The sequence below is a fragment of the Pteropus medius genome, unplaced genomic scaffold (assembly GCF_902729225.1).
Source record: "Pteropus medius unplaced genomic scaffold, Ma_sr-lr_union100, whole genome shotgun sequence".
NCBI lineage: Eukaryota > Metazoa > Chordata > Mammalia > Chiroptera > Pteropodidae > Pteropus > Pteropus medius.
This window is the reverse complement of record NW_024342473.1, coordinates 19,364,013-19,386,180: the sequence shown is the minus strand read 5'-3', so window position 1 is coordinate 19,386,180 and position 22,168 is coordinate 19,364,013. Positions and strand designations below refer to the sequence as shown.

The 22,168-nt window shown below is 33.7% G+C and overlaps 1 protein-coding gene across 5 annotated transcripts in view; it reads left to right on the top strand.

Annotated features, from left to right (window-relative positions):
* The window catches only part of TCF12 (transcription factor 12), a 292,841-nt gene that overhangs the window by 61,573 nt on the left and 209,100 nt on the right, over positions 1 to 22,168 (top strand). The window lies entirely within an intron of this gene.

Sequence of the window (22,168 nt, the reverse complement as noted above, 5' to 3'; positions counted from 1 at the left end):
TTGGTGGCCCCTTAGGTTTTTTTCCACGTGTTGGCTATTGTAAATAATGCTGCAGTGAACATGGGGGGAGGTGTACAGATGTTTCTTCAACACAGTGATTTTGTTTACTTTGGATATATACCTGGAAGTGGAATCGATGTATCATTTGGTAGTTCTACTTTTAATTTTTCGAAGACTCTTCACACTTCTTCATAGTGGCTGTATGAATTTATAATCCCAACAACAGTGCACAAGTGTTTTCTCTGTATCCTCATCAGCATTTATCTCTTGTCATTTTTATGATAACCAGTGTAAAGAAATTAGGGGATATCTCATTGTGATTTTGGTTTGCATTTCCCTGATGATTAGCGATGTTGAGCACCTTTTCACATACCTATTGGATATCTTTGGAAAAATGTCTGTTCAGATCCTTTAAATTAGGTTATTTGCTTTTCTGCTGTTGAGTTATGAGTTCTTTATATAGTTTGGATATTAATCCCATATCATATGGTTTGAAAATATTTTGTACTTTTGTGGTTCCATATAAATATTAAGGTTATTTTTCCTACTTTAAAAAATGCCATTGGAATCTTGATAGGGATTTCATAGAATCTGTAGATCGCTTGGGTAATATGGACATTTAACAATATTAATTCTTCTAATCCATGAACACAGGATATCTTTTCATTTATTTGTCTTAAGAAGAGTCCTTATTTTCTGATAGTGCACCATAAAACTTCGAGGACCTTGCAGTGATAGTCTGTAATCATCAAAGCTCTTTGGCTAAAATACGGTCAGGTTTTCTTAGTGTTATGACTGTCTTTTTATGAGTTAGTTACTATGTGAAGTAGGGCTTTTTTGGTAAATGGAAGGAGAACTCATAGGACTGTTTACTTATCTTAAATGACAGGTATCTTCTGATATTTGAGGCATCTGTATGTTAGTGAGAATTGAGTGAGAAGGGAATTTAGAGAATGGTTTCATTTTTAGATAGATTAAGAACACACACTATTTCTTCCACTGGAAAAAAATGGATGGACCATTTATTTGAAGACTCTGTAGAATAAATAATAACAGGTGGATTGGGAAAGAAGGCTCTAATCCAGAGTACTGTGAAACTGGCTGAGTTTACCATCTTTTTCCTTCCAGTATCCCTGAATCTGAACTTAACATTATCTGTTGGCTACACGTGGACATTTAGGTATAGACAAAGGAGCTCCAAAAGAAGCCTGCTAATTCTGGTTCAAGGAGTAGGAAAGATAACTCCGAACTCTCAATGTGAATATGGAAATTCTGTCTTTTATCTTTTCTCTATTCTCTCCTGCCATAGTTGCAAGTTATCCTTTCGTAATGGCAGGAAGGACTGCAACAGTAGCTTGCAGCCAAAATGCTGAGGGATGGGAACCTTCCTCTACATTCACAATCCCCCATCACTTTTTTCCCTATCTCTGTCCTTCCACTGCATGGCCCCAGAGCATGTGCCATAGCAGAAGTGTGAGATCAAGCAGATAACCTAAAGCCCCAGCATTTGGGCTGAATAAAGGAAAAGGGATGCCTGAGGGAATTGGAAAGTATTGAGATCTACTGTCCAAGTTCTAGACTGATTATTAGATGATACAAGGTGGGACAGATTGCAACAGAATGGCAAATGTGTTGAAAATTGAACTGATATTGGAACTGTGTCCATAGAAGCCACGTTAGAACCTGCAGCCTGAACCTAATCCATGTTGATCACCTGTTAAGGCAAAAATATTAACATTATTCGCAGATTTAAACAGCAACTAGAGTTTCATACATGTTTAAAATGTTCAGATTACAATAGAAAATTATCTAACATATGGAGAATCAGGAAATTCTTAGTTCACATGGGAAGAGATGATTAAACATACACCATTATTATACAGATGTTGGGATTATATTACCGAAACTTTATAGTAGTTACTATACAAATGGTCAGTGAGCAATTGTGAATGCTCTTGAAATAGATGGAAAAGTAGAAAGTCTCAACAGAGAAAGAGAAGATATAAACAAGACGTGAAATCATTAGAACTGAAAAATACAGTAAGTGAGAAAAAAACCTCAGTGGATGATTCAATAGCAAAGAGGAACAAAATTTTAAAAAATTGTACAGAGCTTCAGGGAACTATGGGAAAATAACAAAATATTGGACATTTTAAGATATTTTGTGAAAGAATGTGGTGCTAAAAATATTGGAAGAAATAATGGCCCAAAACATCACAAATTTAGTGGAAGATTTATACATACAGATTGAGAAGACCTGAAACAGGATAAACCAAAAGAAATCCATACCTACATATCATAATAAATTTGAAAACTAAAAACAGGAAAATCTCGAAAGCAATCAGAGAAAAATGACCTATTACCTGTAGAGGAACAGTGATTTGAATGATTGAGGATTTCTCATCAGAAACCAGGAGGCAAGAAAAAAGGCAAAACATTCATAAAGTGCTGAATAAAAAGAATTTACTATAACCAACAAAAATTTTTTAGGGATGAGAGTGATATAAGAACATATTTAGATGAAGGAAAACTAAGAGTATTCCTTATCAGAAGACCAGACCTAAAAATTTGATTAAGAATGTTCTTAAGATAGAAGGAAAAATGATACTAGAAGGAAACTTGCCTATCAGGATTGAGAGATCAACAGAAATGGTAAATATCTGCATAAATATTATAGACTATTGAGTTCTTTAAAATATATTTGACAGTTGAATGCAAAAATAACATTGTCCGATGTGATTATCAGTGGGTGTAGTATAATATATCTGTGGTTCACTTGAAGTGGTGAAATACTGATTCTAAGTAGACTGAAAAGTAAAGTAGGTATGTTATAATCCCTAGAAGCACTACTTACAAAATAGGTATGTTAAAATCACAATGGATACATTAAAATGGAATATTAAAAAATACTCAAAAGAAGGCAGAAAAAGGAAAACAAAAGGAACAAGCAGAAAACAAAATGGTAGATGTAAATTCTTACACCAATAATTACATCAAACTTTTAAATTCTATAAACATGTCAATTAAGAGATTGCCAGAGTGGATCAAAAAGACCTTATTATATGCTGTCTATTAGAAACTTAGTTCAAATATAATAACATAGCTAGATTAAAAGTGAAGGAATGGGAAAAGATATTGTGCAACACCAGTCAAAAGCAAACTTTTCTGGCTATATTAATAACTAACAAAGTAGACTTCAGAGCAAAGATAATTACCTAGGATAAATAGGAGTATTACCTATTGATAAAAGGATTAATTTACTAGTCCTAAATGTGTACATACCAAATAGAACTTAAAAATACATGAAGCAAAATTTGACAGAACTTAAAGGAGAAATAGAAAACTTAACAATTACAGTTGAGGACTTCAACAGTTCTTTTTTAGGAGTAGAACTAGCAGACAAATCACCAAGGGTACAGAATGCCTGAACAATACCATCCACCACTTAGATTTAATTTATATTTATAGAATACTTGACCGAACAACAGCAGAATATGCATTCTTTTCAAGTACATGTTACCCAAATAGAACATTTATTGGTCATTATACGAATATTAACAAATGAAAAAACTTGAACTCAAAGTATGTTCTCAGCTCTAAATGGAAATGAACTAGAAATTATTAACAGAGAGATAAAAGGAAAATCTCCAAACTCTTAGAAACTAAAATGCAGACTTCTAAATAATCTAATGAGTAAAAGAGGAAGCAGGGAAAATTAAAATATATTTTGAATTGAACAAAAATGAAAATATAACATGTCAAAATTTATGCAGCCCAGGCAGTATTTATGAGAAAACTTATTGTTTATATTAGAAAAAAAGAAAGACCTCAAATCAGTAATCTTTGTTTCCATCTCAAGGAACTAGATAAAGAAAAACAAAATAAATTCCAGATAATGAGAAATAAATAAAATTTGAAGCAAAAAAAGAATAGTGAAAATCAAACCCCAAAGTTATTTTTTTGTGTGCGTAGATCAATAAAATTGATAATTTCTAGCAAACTTGACAAAAATGAACCAGCATCAGCAGCAAAAGAGAGGCTATCACTACATAACCCACAGGAATCCAAATAACAATAGGACGGAATACTAAACTTATGCACATAAATTTGACAAATTATGTGAAATGGACCAATTAATTCCTTGAAATGGACTAATTCCTTAGCCAACTACCTAAACTCTTTCAAGAAGGAAAAGATGATTGCGAATAGTCTTATAACTATTAAAGAAATTGAATTTATAGGTAAAAATCTACAAAAAAAAAAAAATATCCAGGCCCAGATGGCTTTACTGGTGAATTGTACCAAATACTTAAAGAAGAAATAACATTATTTTTCTACTATTTCTTCCAAAAAATAATAGAGAAGTGAATACTTCCAACACTTCATGAAGCCAGAATTAAACGGATATCAAAACTAGATAAAGATAGTGAGTAATGAAGGAAAAAAGAAAACTACGAACCAGTATACCTCATGAACAAAGTTGCAAAAATCCTCCACAAAATATTTACAAAATGAATTTTACTATTCATGAAAAGAATGATGTACCATGGTAAAAAATCTTACAAAAGCCCTACAACTAACATGTTTTATGATGAGGAACTGAATGCTTTTTCCATGAATGAGAACAAGGTAAGGATGTGTACTCTTACCTCTCCTATTAAGATTTTACTGAAAGTTCAAGTCATTCTTTGTATGGCAACAAAAGGAAATAAAAGACATACATTTTGGAAATGACATATAGTTTTATATATATACAGACAACATGATTGTCTATGTAGAAAATCTCAAAGAATCGCCTAAGACCTAGAATATGTGATTTCAGCAAGGTCACGGAATACAAGATCAACATACACACAGTTCATTGTATTTCTGTATATTGGCAGTGTCTAAAGGGAAAGTGAAATAATAAATACTGTTGACAATAGTTCCAGAGGAATGAAATACTTTGACATAAATATAATATACATGTATACATGATATGTATGCCAAAAACTACTAAACAATGATTAAAGAAAAAGAAGACCTAAATAAATATAGAGGCATACTGTGTTCATGGATCGATAGACTCAAAATAGTAAAAATGTCAGTTCTTCCCAATTTGATTTATAGATTAAATGTAATTTTAATCAGAACTCTAGCAGCATATTTTGTAGATTATATTTAATCTGACTTTAAATTTTATATGGAAATGTAAAGGAACTAGAATAGCTAAAATAATTTCGAAAAAATAAAGTTAGAGGAATTACACTTCTTGATTTTGAATTACTATCAATCTGCAGTAATCCACACAGTACTGTATTGGTGAATGTCAGGGACATAGATCAGTGGAACGTAATAAGAGTACTAAGGAACAGTCACACAAATATAGCAAAGGTGTAAAAGCAATTCTATGGTTAAAAGATAGTCTTATAAGTAAATTATTTTGAAAAATCATACTTTTTAAGGCAAAAACCTCCAATGTTAAAATAATTGGATATTCATTTGTGAAAAAAGAACCATGTTTTAAATTTACATATCTATAAAAACTAACTCAAAATCAATCATAGCCTAAATGTGAAATATAAACTATTAAATTTTTAGAAGAAAACACAGGAGAAAATCTTCCTGGTCTGGGGTTAAACAAAGAGTTCTTAAACAAAACATTGTTTTCTACAAAGTATAGGTGTTTACAGCATATAATTATGTAAAAATATTTAGTATATAACTATCTTTCTGCAAGAAAAAGTAAAACATGTAGGTGAAAATAAGGCTATTTCATCATCCTTCAGCGTTAAAATTCATTCAGAAAAGTAAGCATGGGCCACTGTTTGCTGTCTTTCCCCACAGTTATTTGTAGGAAGTCCTTCTTAGCAAACCTAATCTTAGTTGGATCAAGAAAAATGTTTTCATTTGACAGGTGAGTTACTGTTTCTCTACCCATATTCTGCCCTTTTGAAGGAAACAATCACTAAAAAATACGAAATGATAGATATGTTGAGAGTTTTCTAGAAGTATGTTTAATATTCTCCACTTTATAGTAGGAAGAAAGAATGATGTTCTAAGATCACTTGCTCTGCCATTAACTGTTAATATCAGTCAAGTCTCTACATTTCTAGGCCCAAGTTTCTTCCTTTGTAAAATGAGGAGGCAGTATTAGATCATCTCGTAGGTCTTTTCCACTTCTAAAATTTTGTGGTTTTTATGTGTAATGGTAACTGACTAACAAAAATAAGTCTAAGGTGCTGACAGTTTGAGATATATCTTCTGAATTTCAGGGGAGATTATATAAATGAAATAATAGTCTTAAAAATAATACTCATTTGAATATATTTTATTTTAATTTTTAAAAATTTGTTAGTAATGGTATACATAACTTTCATATTAATTATTTTTACTGAACAAGTTTTTCATTAATCAAGATAGATTAAAGAAGTTTATTTTTTGTCTTAAATCCCTTAGGCATCAGTTTTGTTGAAGTCTTTGTTACACAAATATTCATAATCCAAGGTCTCCACAGATAGAGAATTCATAAGGAAGCAAAAGTTTTCATGACCAAGAGTATTTACCTGTGAGATTATCTCCATTTAAACATATCCCTCAGCTAGTCTAGCCATGTCTTTTGGACCAAAACATTTATTGGTTGCTCTGTAAGAACAAAGTGCAAACTGAGCATAGATAAAAATTGTAGATAATGCAAAGAGTGCATTATTTCATGAAGTCCATAAAAGGGGCCATTGAGAACAGTTCCAGTCATATGCAAAGCCATGTGTAGGTGAGGTTCTGACAGAAATAGATTAGTTAACAGTTATAGGAGAGAAATTTACCAAGAGAATGACTCAGTAGTTGCTTCAGGAAAGAGTGGTTTGGAAATCATAGATTAAGAAGAACGTTTGTTTGAAAAATTGCCTTTGTTTAGATCAGTGGTCCCCAACCTTTTTGGCACCAGGGTCAGTTCCCTGTCTTGCCAGCTATTCCCCTCCTGCTGTGCAGCCCAGTTCTTAACTGGCCGCGGACCCAGGTTTAGATAATGTTCTGACAGTCAGCTGGGCAGTGAAGGATGCTGTTAAAATTACGACCTCTCTCTCATTTTTGTTCATTCTTTTCAGAATTAGCACATGGTTATGAGAATGACCAAAATTTTGTGATGTAAAATGAGACTTTAAAAATAATTTTATTTTGAAATTAAAGTCCTAATCAAACCTTTTTTTCACTAGTTACTATGAAAATTTAGTCCTGTTTTTACATGGATTCATTTGGAGGATTTTTTATTTAGTACCAATTATCCTTGGGTATTGAGAATTCTGTAGATTTATAGCCAAAGATAAGAATGGTAGGTTTCTTGGTATGCAACACCATTTTTGATGTCAATGCTACAGAGCATTTATTGAATATCTCCCTTATTGGGTGTTGTAAGTGTATTAAATTTATTTCCTTTGCTGAGAGAGAAGGAGGAAGGGAGAGAAGATCACAGAAAACATAAATAAAGGTTATAGACAAGCAAAAAGTCAAGCTTTATGTGGAACATCTCTGAATTTTTCAACTCACATTTATTCTGTGCTACATGAAGTTCAAAGTCCCAAAGGCGATGTCATTTTCATTCCTGTCTGACCCATATACTTAACCCAAGTTGAAGTTAAATACTTCCATAGAATTTCCACAAATAATTTGAAAATAAAATGAACCCATGTGTGTGTCTGTGTGTAAAATGATTTTATGTTTTTTGTTTGTTTGTTTGTTTTTTTGAAATAAGCTGTTGGGACTTTTATATTTGAGGGTGGATATAAGTAGCCAGTGAGGGAAATCATAGGCACTCTATAAATAGGAAAATCTGGTTTAGGGTTAATGCTTCCTTTACCCAGTATGGGTTTGTGTACATAAGATCTTTGAATAATGTTTTCGTTATAATAATGAGATGCCATAGGAACTTAACTCTTGTTTATGTTAAAAAGCCTTTGGTAAAATTGGTTTTGTTATATGTCATTTTTCTGTAGTTCCAGGATCCTATTGACAACATTAAGTGAAGACTTACTCTATTTGACATAGATATTTGAGCACATTCTGATTTTTTCCTTTGTATATCTGATTTTATTTCCTTTTGCATGCAGTATTTGTTTTGCTTGATTGTTCCTGCTGTCCCCTCACCCCTTTTATAAACTCCTCAATAATAAGGGAAGGCCAGGAAAGGTACAAAGTGTAAAACCTGGACCTAAGTAGAGAACATTGGTAACATTCATTTTCTTTGCTGATGGAGAAGCAGAAATAGAGTAATGGGAGACAGCATAGTTGGTAAACTCTGACACTTAAATACAAGACATGTAGCCTGACTCAGTACAAAAGTGAAAATTCTTCATAAAATTTTTCATAAAGCAAAATTTTAAAGCAAATCTACCTTAACATTAACATAACTAAAGAATAGGAAAGAGAGACACAGTAGAATTTGTTCACTTTTATTTGCAAAAGAGTTTTTAACCCATTTGGTCAGAACTGATCTCTTTTATAAGGGAAGTCTTTTTTCCCTCTTTAAAGCAAAAGTAAGGAAAATAGTTATTTTCTGATTTGCCAATTAAAAACAGGCCTAGGGCAGGTGAGAACAACATGAATACTCTAAGGCTGATGTGGTCAATTTTAGTTCTAAAAGTTTGGATACCCTCTTAATTTTAGAGGATGGTTAACAAGCATTCTTCTGGATGTAAGTTCTTAGATGTTCTTGATGTTACATTCCTTAAAACAGAATTTCTGAAAGTTCATGTGGCCCATTTTTATTTAGTCACATTGTGCTGTGGGTTTGAGAGGTTGGCAGGTAGACTCATGAAGTTGGTGCTTTTTAAACATTTTAGAAGGTGGAAAATGGCTAGGATCTTTAACCTTCTTAAGGTAAAGGCATAGCTTTTGAGTTTGTACTAGCTGTCTACTGGACTTAGCACCATCAGTATCAACACTGTATAAAATGCTTAATAAAAATTTTGCTCTCCATGGTAGTCATTTTAACTTTTTGAAATGATTAAATGTTTAAGAAACCAACTGTGTTTTATCAAAGATTGCTCCCCCTTTCTCCCATCATCCATATTTCCTTATTTCTTGAGTTGGAAAAAATGAATTTTCAGTTCAGAAATTTACAAAGAGTCTGATGGGTTTCTGTCAATTTTTAAAAAGTTTTTTTTTGTCATGGACATGGACAATAGACTAGTGGTTACCAGAGGGTAGCGGGGGGAGGGTAGAGCGGGGAGGTAGACGGGTTAAAAGGGATCAAATATGTGGTGACAGAAAGAAATCTAACTATGAGAGGTGAACACACAATGTAAATATATATATGCCTTACTGTTAAAATGTATAGCTGAAACTTACCGAATTTCATTAACCAATGTCACCATAAAAAATAAATAAATTTTTTTATAAAGAGAAAAGAATTTTTTGATTTTAAGTACGTCTAAGGGAAAGATTGCATTTTGAGAGCAACTATGAAAATGGACCTAGGAAGTATTTTACTACGTTTCTCCATGTAATTAATTCATGTTCTAACTTTGTTGCTTGGAATGAAGTTTGTATGAGATGATGCTTTTGCTGATATGATGTCTAATCAAATCATTTCTAAATTTTTGCATTTTGCTGTTACATTTTAGGGAAGTATTTTCTTCCTCTTAAGCAGGGATTTTGACAGGACGAATAGCTTTCTGAATTTTAATTTGCTTAGAGAAAATAGAATACTTACTTGGAGAATTTGTATTACGTTTAGAAATTAAAATATGGAAATCACATAAAACATAAGACCATGAATAATCCTATGTTTAACATACTTAATTTATATGTTCAATTACTGTTATTTGGGTTTAGAAGGAAAGATGTATTGTTCCAGCCTGGAAAACAATGCTAATAGGTATATACACTGAGATCTTTAACATGCTTATACCTTGGAGTATATTGATCTTTTTATTTTTAAGGAAAATATTTTGATTCAGTTAGTACTATTAGAAATAGTAGTGGCCTTTTGATTTTACAATATTGTTTCTCCATCTATAAGAATGTACAAGTGGAAACTATTATAAGTATTTTAATTCTTGTATGCTCTACAGATTTACAAGTGTGGTTCTTGGGAATTGTTGCAGATTGGATTCCATGTGAAGCCTGAGATAGAGTTGAGCTTATAGATGGATGTTCACAGATGCACTTGGGATCAGCATCTGTGAAAAAGAGAGGACGGAAGCAGGATTGGACTGAGGGAAAAGCTGAGTTGTGATTCAGAACCAATGATATCCTTGACCAGCCTTATTGTGAATTGTAACTAGAATGTCCCTTCAGAGTTGTCCTGAGTTGAGCTAAGATTGCCGGGCCTTTATAACTTCACATGGATCTGTCATTGGTATGGGCTCTCCAGGAAGGGGCATAATCTTGGGCAAAAGCTGCTCTCTTTGGCTCAGGTGCTCCCAGCAGTTGGGGCAGTAAGTCTTTAATTAAGAGGGATTGGGTAATTGGATGGCACATCACAGTATCCTCCACAGGAATATTTTGTTGAATCAGGTTTAGGTTTTTTTGATTTTGTTTGTTTGTTTGTTTGTTTTGCTTATTTTATCATTTCCTTTGTGTCTCTGGGATAAGTTATGTCATTTTTCTTTCTCCTCTGAGCAAGGATAAGAAGCCTGACTTACTTTAACTGCTTTAAGAATTATTGTGAGTCTCTAAAAACAAATACTTTAAAAATGCTTTGAGATCATTATATATAAGGTGCTTCAGATTTGTTTCTTTGCAAAACTCTATAATATTGAGTTAAAAGAAAAATGATGTGTTTTTCTCTTTTGAATTTCCATATACATGATCTCCTTGGTTATCATTTAGTTTGCCTCGAATGGAGTGAGGATGAAGTGTATTTGGAAGTCAGAGAGAATAAAAACAAATAATATTTGGTTTCTGATTTTATATATGTAATATAAAAATATTATAAAAATATATGTATAAAATATTATATATATATAATATATAATATATATATAATATATATATATATATATAATGTACCAGGCACTGTTATAAACTTTGAGGATAATAGAATTTTGCAACAAGAAAATGGGCTTAACAACTAGGCATTTTCAGCAATATGAAGCATTTCTAAAATCCCCCTACAGTGGCTCATGTGTGTCAGAATGGGGGGTGGGCATAATAGTTCTCTGCAATTTTTATTTGAAAAACATGCCTTTGTTTTTCTTGCACTTAACTCTTCCAGATGAAGAGACTGGGTCTGAGAAGGAAATTATTAGATAAAAAATAAATTTATGGCTACGAGAATGGGTCATATTGATTTCCTCTGGCTTCTAGGGAGGGAATGCCTTTGACCCTGAGAAGTAAGAGGGGGTGGGGAGATGGGGTTGGTCAGGCAGGGGTGGAAGGGTGGGGAGATCGGCATTGGGGATGGTTAGTGATCTTTATCTTTCAGAACTGCCCCCAGAATATTCCTCAGGAAGGAAAACTTCCTGATATAGCTCTCCCAAACAGTTGCAAGTGTCTTAAATTTAACTGAATGCTGGATTTGCTGTTTACTCCCAGATAGTTCTGACCATGATTTGATTGTCATTTCTCTTAACCTTACTAAGAAGTGTATTGGAAGTAGTAGGGGATGTCCCCAACTCCTATACCTCTCACATAATACAACTATCAAAACCTCCAGGTGCCTTCCCTGCCCCCATTTCAGTAGCCATTGCTCAGTCATTCTATGAAGTGGCCAAATGCCAACTGGCTGATGTTTGGACAGATAAGACAGATTGGACTGACTTTTCTTAGGCAGTCTCCAAAAAATAAGGATGAGATTCAAACTAAATTGAAAACCCTAAGGCACACCAGCCTGTTAAAAGGCCACATTTAATGTACTATCAGCGTTTACCCCTGACTGATTTAGCTCCTACATGTGGACCTCCAACAGGTATAAACAGCATTCCAGGGGCACCTTTAGCACTCTTGGCATTGTACTTTGTGTATGGAAGGCAGGCATTAACTTTCCTCCTTACCAAAAACATAGTGACTCGCATCATAGGGGAGTAGTAAGAGACCTTCAGGTATTCAATGAAACATGTAGTTTTCAAATGATTATAGAGATCTCTCCAGCATTAGGCTAACCTTGATTATTTGGGGGAACTTCTGGGAGGGATGATTGATTCATTATTTACGTGTATTTCCCAGGCAGTTATCCATAGGATGGAGTCATGCAGTTAGGATAGGTATTATAAAATCAGTCCCTGACTTTAGCTCAAGTGATCAGTGATACCACCTTGTCTCTAGAAGGTATTCAGGTCAGCTAAGTCACTGGCCAGGGTTGTTATGAATGATAGAATTGCCTTAGATTTCCTTGTGGGTCACATGGATTACAAAGCAGATTCTGTTTAATTGCTAGTACATGCCTGGATTAATGGTTCAGTCTAAATGGAAAGGTCGATTCAGACACATAAGGAGAAAGCCACTTGGATTTCTGTGGTAGACCCTGAAGGTTTATGGGATTTGTTCAGCTGATTTGGCCCAGGACCTTGGAGGACCTGGTAGAGGTCAGTACTATAGATTAGCCTCTTGCTGCTTGGAGTCTTGTATATAGTAGCCTTAGTAACATGATGCTTAAGTTAAATTAAATGATAGATTTGGGCCTAGTTTCTTGGTCAGAGTAATCAGCTTGGTTGATAAAGTAGCATGCTTTAGAAAGTATAGAAACAAAGGATACATAATGTTGGAGGTAATTTTCTACGGTCCTGATAGTATAGAAACAAAGGATACATAATGTTGGAGGTAATTTTCTACGGTCCTCTTAGAATTCTGCATGTTTTGCAAGCAGAGGCACTGGCTGCCTTTGTTTCGGACTGTCCTTTCAAGGATGCATGTATCGTAAACAGCCTTGGAAAATAGACATAGTTAGTGTATCTCTCTGGAGCAAATAATGGGCAGATAATGTTTACTGTTCAGGATAATAGAGATAGCATCTCTCTCCAGAACACAGGTAAGTCATGCCACTGCACTCTATAAAAGATTAGGCTCCCTAAACTTAGAGTTCCTCTCTTATAAACCCACTGTGTGTACAGACATCTATTTGAGCTCATCTTTGTTGCTGCTGTAGGATATGGCTAATAGTTTGTCACCTGACTCATGAGTCTCATGTCTTCTGCTTTCATTCATGAAACTGATAGTCTGCCTTGTTAGGTTATAAGTAGGGCACAATCTCAGTCCCTTCACACTTCGTGACATTGGGTACTTATTATGGGTACTCTCTGGAATATCCATTTAGGGAGCCTCATATCTCTATTTAAAAAAATGATCTATTTGAGTATTAATAAAAATGTCAAATGCATATAATTTTCAGTCTGGCATTGCCATTTAAATGTATATTACCTCTAGTTGGGGGTCACAAACTACTGCCCTAGCCCTTGGGGCAAAATCTGTCTCATTGTTTCTTGTAAATAAAGTTTTATTGTAATACAGCCACACCAGTCTGTATTTGTATTGTTTGGGGCTGCTTTTGTGCTACAGGGCAGAGTTGGGAAAGTTTCAACACAGACTATATGGCCCAAAGTAAAAAATAATTATTTGTTTCTTTAAGAAAGTTTGTAGAGTCCTGCTCTAGCATTCTAGCCCAACATTATTTTCTTTACATATACTTGCAGAAGTGTGTCAGGATAGATGTACAAAAATGTTCACAACAGGGTTGTTGATAATAGTGAAAATAAAACAATCAACAGAAAACTGGAAACAACTTTAGGAATTGTGAGAAGGTCTGGATTTATTATCGGAACATTGACTTTTTCTGCAGATTTTCACAAGTCATCCCTGGGACTGAACTCTTCCCAGTGAGTCTGAGATACCACATTCCATACTTGGACTTAAATATACATGAAACATAATTTTCTTCTTCACCCAGAATAAGAAGTTGTCAGATAATACAATCTGGAAGAGAAGACAAAGACACCAGATTAATTTGGCAAGCCTCTGCATATTACAGCTTCCAGGGAGTGCAAGGATCACCCAGTGAGAGGCTGAAGTCCTGCTGTTAAATTTTGTATTATAGTCTAAAGATTTGTTTTTTGTTTTTAATTTTTAATTAGAGTTGGCATTCAGTATTATATTAGTTTTAGGTGTACGGCACAGTATTTAGACATTATGTAATTTACAAAGTGATCCCCTTGATTAGTCTAGTACCCACCTGGCACTATACATAGTTACTACCATATTATTAACTATATTCTCTATGAAAGCCAATCAAAAGGTAGTCATTGGGAAAAGAAGTAAAACAGAACAAAAACCAAACCCAAACAGATTGCTGCTGTTGTTCACCAATGAAGGTATTCACTTGATGCAATAGCAATTGCATCAAATGCAGTAGCCACACTTAACTACTGACTCTTTTCTAGTAGGGGTACCCTTTGATTGTGTATTCAGGTATGAGGATAGAACCTTTAAATTAGATGGAAGCCATATGCGACTGAAGTTTAGGAGAGAATTAAATCGATTTTATTTTAATGAGCCTTTAATAAGGAAATAAAGACCAAAGTGTTACGGAGTTTGGTACCTGGTAAGAAGGGGAGAAATTGATAGCCTGATAGGAACTTAAATTTTAGGAACTGATCTAGGGAGAAAGAAGGCAGAGTTCTAATATTGTGGTAGCCAACATTGGTCAAAATACAGCTTTTTAGTGGGTAATACTGAAAATGTTTTAGAAATATTTTGCTCTCTGCCTCTAGAGGGGTTGTATTTTGCTTGCTGCAATATGGGTTGTATTTTGCTTGCTGCAATGTGGGTTGCAATATGTTTTGGACAGCAAATATTATTTAATACTTTTGGTTAGACAAAGGAATTAAAATTTTATTTGTGAAGTCTTAAGAATTTATAAAGATTCAGTTATATTTAATTGTACATTGACATCCTCATGGGGAAAGAAAGGGTATGTGAGATAGGAATTGTCTCAGAAAATCTAGGACATGAGCGCCATATTTATGTAGCCCAGTGTTTTTAACAGGTTGTGGTCAGGAAATAAATGGTGAACCTGTTTTATGAGGGGTAGAAGTAGAGGCACATGTATTTATTGAGCGCATCTATGGTTTTCTTGCAGCGAGTTCAGTATGTTGTAAACCTTGTGTTTATGTTCTTCAGGTGTGAAGCTGGAGAAGTAATATCTTACCTGGAAAAGTTTGACACATATTGGTAGGATGTCTTTTTTAAAAAGTGCTTTTTTTCCCTTTTGAAAAAATGTAGAGTAGTGAGGGGAGGACTTATTTTTATTTAACTTGTTGCCCAATTTCCATAGAGTATATTTTGCCTCAAACATTAAATTTCCAAATGTTCAAGTAACCTAAGGTAGACAAGCAATGTAGGAAACAATTATATCCTACACAAAGCTAATGCAGGCCAGCCAGCTGAATAGGAACACTTGAGAAATGTGTTCAACTAAATACATTGTTTAAGTGGTTTATTTTCCTATGTGGGCAGTTAGGTAAGCATGTTATTTCAGGTGGCAGACGTGGAGGAATTTTGGGACTATGTGTAGGTAGAACAATGTTAAGGTTTCTTCTTGTTAATCAGCGAAGACTTCATGGAAGAGGATGATTAAGTGTGGATAAGAACCTGAGGGTGGTATGGCTATCTTTGTGAAGAGCTTCAAAATCAAGGAGCAGTGTATCATTTTTGAAAATAAGGATGACAGGCTTTAATTTTTGTGTAACATGATGCGGATGGAAGGAGTAAAACACTTATCACCTTGTATTTTTTTAGACTTGATATGTGATATACTAATTTCATGTTTACTTCTTTTACTATGTATTTCCTTTAATAAGATTAAGAGCATTTTGAAGGTAAAATTTATCTTTTTCTGCTTCTCTTGTGCCCCATGTAGAACAAAATTATAGACTCATGCTAACAAAAGTTTCATTTTTTTAAAAGAGAATTTAAGATTTCAAATATGGAAAGCTTGAGCATTTTGTTAGCTGTTGGGCATGCTGTAAGTGAAAAGAGGACTTGGGACTCAGACCTGGGGCAGAACCTTTAAAGTAGTTCTAGCTTTGAGGGCCAAGATGAGATCAGAGTATCATGCTGAAATTGGAAGAGAGAAGTAAGCTCCTGAGTATAGCAAGTTAGACTAGTGGTGGGAGAGGAAACATGGATATTAGTGGCTTAGTATATGGTTGTAGGTGAGGATTCTAACCAACATGAGGAAACAATTTGGGACTGCTGTTTAGAGTAAGAGCCATGTCTCAGAATCCGTGATGGCAAAACATGTTCATTTAGGATAGGATCCAGGGTCAAAGTCTTGTTCTTTGCAAAGAACTGACTTCTTTGGTCTTTACATGATTTTACTGCAGTGACTGAAACCTAGCAGATATGAGCTCTTATACTTACTGAACTGTATATATTTTTCAGATTTGGCTTATAATTGTAGGAAGTATGATTCTGAATAGTTTCAAATTTATTTATTTTTTTTAATAATCTTTTACCTTTAATAGTACCATTTCTTGGATGGATCCTCTCTTGTCAGGCCATGGGACTGGTAGAAGGAAATGTGTAGTAATATCTTGATTTTATGGGATTTCTGAACTGAAACGAAAACTGGTTACTATTTCTAGCTCATACAGGTGGGAGTGGAATAATCAGCACAGTGCCGAGTGGTTTTCCTTCTCTTTTAGGATATTGAGGCTTTTCCTCTCTGTTGATGTATATAGAAGCTTTAAACGTCATGCTGTTGGAGAATTTAAAAAATTGTTTTGGTTGCCAGTAAGGTCAGCTGGGATTATGAAAAATAATCTCCAACATAATTCCCAGTTTTAACCTCAAGTAGATTATTCAGATAAGATTGACTTGTGTAATAGATTCTGTTTAGATATGGGGGTTGGTTCCATTCAGTGCTGGCTTTGTGTATTTATTGAGCACCTGATTTGTGCCAGATACTTCTCTAGGCACTTTATACCTATCATTTCATTAATCCTCATGGGAACTTTAAAAGAAGGATAGTGGTATTCCCATTTTTCAAGGTCAGGATATTGAAGCTCTGTTTACCAAACAGATTAATCAGTCGTCTTTATTCCCTCTGGAAAGTACACATACTAATGACAGTGTTTCCATTGGCCACTTAAACTCCAGTATTATACTTCTGTTTTAACCATATGAGTTGTATCCTTACCAAGAGTCAATTGCCTTCGTTCCCAAACCTGTTAATAATTGTTTATAATTAAAGCAATATATTGATAAAGAAGCTTATTTTATGAAAACTGACTTGAATGGAAAGTCTCAATGACAAGGAGCTAAAATACTTGCTATTGAATTAGATGTCAATGAGACAGCATCAATAAATTGGATGAAGAATACAAGTGTGGACGATTCTGAATTTATTTCTTGCAAATGCATTAGTTTTTACTGTACTTTAAGAAACAAGCTGAACACTGTGGAGAATGCATTAGGAGTGTGGCTTATATAAGAAGGGCATGTGGAACTCTAATCAGAGGACCCAAAAAAAAGAGTCCTGATCCTGAGTTTGGAACCAAATGAAAAATAAGACACAAGAAAGTGACATATGAAGATTAAAATGTCAGCTTTATTAATGACACAATGATTAGAGTTCGCGGCTTTAGAACTGCTGCTGCCAAAAGGGCTTGCCAACACTTCAAAGAAAATGCCCAGAATTTCTGCCTTATACCATTCCAAGATCTGATTGAAAGAATAGTGCCAGTCACTAGTATTGGCAGATTTATTATTGCTTCAACACCACATATTGCTTTAACACCACATATTCAAGTCAGGAAGCTCACTCTTCCTTGGGATAAGACAGGTAATGGAGGGAGGAAGTTCTTCCAGATAGAGGTCTGAGGCTAAGTAAGGGTAATTACTGCATCAAAATATTGGGTTATGTTTTATGTTTAAAAATTTTTTAGGTAATGCTTGGCTAGTTCATTATATTCCTACTTGACTCTACTTCTGAATTACAATCATGTGTTACATAGCTAAAAAGGAAGAGAGAGCCCAAATCAAGTTTAGTCCTGTTTGATTTATAAGCCTTTGCACTTTTCATTATATCACATTTGTTGAGATTTCTTCTGGGCACTCTCCTGCCTCCCTTTTCATATCTCTGTCTCTGAACCATTTCCCTGAATTTACCCCTTGGAACTTTGATTACCGAGCCTATTTTGTTCATGCAGGAGAATAATACTCAAACTGAAAGGCTTGTATCAAACAATATATAATAGAATAGAATTGTAGTCTACAGTAACTGAAGAGCAAGAAAATTATTACCTAGGAGTTTTATTAAATACCTGAAATAACATCTGGTTTCCAAATTCAGATGAATTATGTTGAAAAATTTGTGGATACCTCCTCATGCAGTTTTTATTTATAAAAGTAATACATGTACATTTTAAAAAAATTTAATACTGTAAAAAATGAGTTATCAATGTGATAGAGCCCAAAAGAAACGAAACCTTAAACTGCATAAATAGAAATGTGGTGTCAGAGTAATAGATACTAATGGTTCCACCATCATGTTAGATGGGGTGATGAATTAATTTTTATATTTTCAAAGGGTCACTCATCAGCTAGTGTTTAGGACATGCTTAGGATTTGGTCTACTGAAAATGATGACGTAGGAGTAATAGTAAATGTGGTGGAAAGACTAAGAGCAGATGAGCCTAATACTTTCCACGTTTTTGAGTACTGTCATGTAAAAGAGGGTATAGACTTCTCTGGTGTTCCTCTAGAACAGTGGTAGAAAAACTTTTTGTAAAGGGCCAGATAAATATTTTAGGTTTTATATTGCAGCCATTTGTCTCTGCCATTGTTACATGAAAGCAGCCTTAGACATATGTGGTAAACAAATGGGAATGGCTGTATTCCAATAAAACTTTATTTGTAAAAACATTGTGGGCTGGATTTCATCCACAGGCTAACTTATTCTAGAAGAGCATAGTTTTCTTCTCAATTTAAGAGAGAATTTTTCAAGAGACTGTGGGTTTCAGCAGTTGAAAAACTCTGTCTCAAGAAATGTGAGTGCCCTCTCACTGATTTATTATAACCATCCACCTAACTAACATGCCTTAGGTAGGACTTTGCACTAACTAGAAGAGAAGACCAGATGACTGCTAAGACTCCTACAAACTTTTCTCCTCTCAGTTTTCCATGCTTTTCTAACTGGCAAAAGTTCTTTGATTTAGTTGTTTAGATATTTATAATTTAGTGGGAAAGATTCAGCCCAGAAAATAAGTTTGTATTAAACTTATCTTTGTATGAGTTTGCTTAATTTCACTTTACTGATTTTAATTCAATATAGTATTTTATTTTACATATGTATTTTATTGTATGTATGCATTTTGCATATAATACAATATATATTCTGTATGTTAGGTTATATATCTTATTGAATTATACACTTAAAATATATGTATTTTGTGCATATGTATATAATAAATATATGTACTACATATACATATATAATAAAATACACATATTTAAAGTATATAATGTAATAGTTTTGAGATTTATTTTGACAGATGTATAGAAGATGTCCGTCATTCCAGAAAGTTACCTTTACTCCTTTGCAGACAATTTTCCTCAACACCTGTACCTTGGAACCACTGATGTGATTGTTATCACTGTAAGTTAGTTTTAACCTCTTCTAGAAATAATCTCATAATAATGGAATCATACATAATAAACACCTGTATCTGGCTTCTTTGACTTAGTAGTTTTGAGTTTCATCCAGGTTGTCACATGCATCAGAAATTAGTTGTTTTTTTATTGCTAATAATAGTTTTTCATATACCAGTGTGTGTTTATCCATTTATCAGTTGATGATATTTGGATTATTTACAGTTTTTGGCTATTATGAATAAAGCTGTTGTGAAATTACAAGGCTCTTATTGACTTTTTTTTTATTATCCTTGACTAAATACCTAGGAGTAAGTTTCCGGGTCATATTGTAATATGGTTAATACTCTACAAAACTGGAGAACTGCTTTTCAGAGTGGTTGTACCATTATATGCTCCTACAAGCAATGCATGATTGTTCCAGTTGTTTAACAGCCTCTATAACACTTACTATTGTCAGTCTTTTTAAGTTAAGGCATTAAGGTGGGTTAGTGGTAGTATATTGTTTTGGTTTTAGTTCGTGTTTACCATCTTCTCATATACTTATTGTCCATTCATGTATCTTCTTTGCCCATTTTTAAATTGTATTGTCCACTTTTTATTGAGTATAAGGCTTCTCATAATTTTGGATATATTTGTCATATATATGTACTATGAGTATTTCTCCCAGTCCGTGTTGCCTTTTCTTTTTCTTAACAGTCTTTTGAAGGGCATTAGGTTTTAAATTTGATGAAATGATATTTATTAAATTTCTTCTTGTGATTAACAAAGCTTTCCATGTTTGTCAAAAAAAATCTTTGCCTACTCCAAAATTACAAAGACTTTTTTTTCCCTGTGTTTTCTTCAGAACTTTTATAGTTTTAGATTTTACGTATAGGTCTCTGAACCACTTCGAAGTTTTTGTGTACAGTATGAGATAGGGGTTGAGATTCTTTTTTTTTTTCTCCATGAGATACTTGTTCTAGCACCATTTGTTTGAGACTGTCTTTATTGAATTTTTGTTTAGTGTCTTAGTTGAAAATCATTTGACCACGTAGGTTTAGTTCTATTTCTGGATTCTATTCTCTTCTAGTGATCAGTGTTTATCATAATTTATGCCTACCTCACAATGTCTTCATTACTATAGATTTATGGTAAATCTTGGGACCAGATACTATTGTCTATCCAACTTTGTTTCTCGTTTAAAAAATTATTTAGCCTATTCCGAGCTTTTGTATTTCTGTATACATTTATTTGGAGTAAGCTTGCTAGAATTTTGATTGGAATTTAATTGATTCTTTATTTGCTGTATTTTGTTTTTTGCTACTCTGTAATCTTTGTTGTTTGAAGAAAAATATATTTTGTAACATCCTGTATGAGTTAAGAGGGCTGGTTTTAAATTTTATTTTTAAAATGAACATTAGTTAAATTGACTTTTTTCTGATGTATAGTTAATGAATTTTAGCACATGTATAGATTCATGTGAGTCCTACCACAATCAAGATACAAAATAATTTTATTATCACTCAAAACTATTTCTTTTCCCTTTCTTTACCTCTTAATCCCTGGCAACTACTAATCTGTTCTCTGTTACTATAGTTTTATCTTTTTGAGATCTTCATATAAATATAATAGTACAACATGTAACATTTTGAGACTGACGTCTTTCACTAAGTGTATTACTTTGAGATTCAACTATGTTGTTGAATGTAGTTCTTTTTGATTGCTGAGAGGTATCAAATTATGTAAATGTACCACAGTTTCTTTATCCATGTTAAAGGACATTTATGTCGTTTATGGTTTTTAGAGAATATGATTAGAATGGCTTTGAGCATTTTTGTACCAATGTTTGTGTGAATGTAAGTTTTCATTCCTCTAGGATAAATACCTTGGAGCGGGACTTCTGGGTCACATGGTAATTGTGTGCAGATATTTTTTTAATGACTTTCTTATTTTGGAAGTAATTACATTCATTAGACTAAATTTAGAAACTGTGAGCAGGAAGAAAAAATAGGACAACTATTACCCATTGTCTCTGCTGAAACCTAAACACAGATTTCAATGTGTTTCCTTTTATTCTTCCTCTTTCTCCTCTTCTTGTACTTCTCCCCTCCTCTCTTCTTTTTCTTCTCTTCCTCTGCTTCTTTCTCCTCCCTTTCCTCTTCTTCCTCCTCTTTCTCTTCCTCCTCTTCCTAGTAGTAAGCATATTGAAAATATAATTTAATATCTATTTTCTTTCTCTTAATTGCATTATTTACATGTAAGACTCACTAAACAGTAATTTCTAATTAGTATATGGCAGATTATCTAGCATGTACATAATCACAATACGCATTTGTAGAAGTGAATAATTGTATTGCATTTGGCAGTGCAGCTGGCTAGTGCTAGATTTTTTTGGACTAACAACTTTTCTTTACTCATTAAATCCATTTGGGCAACTGCGGACTCCAAATGCCTGATCTTGGGGTTGCTGCGGTTGATGTCAGCCACTTGCCTTTGCACTCAGATTGAATAGAGCCTTAAGGCAGCTAAATATTTCCATTGTTTATTATGTGAGTGATTATTTCTAGAGTAGACTTTTCATCTAAACCTCAAAAGAATAATGTGGTTATTTGTATTCATGACA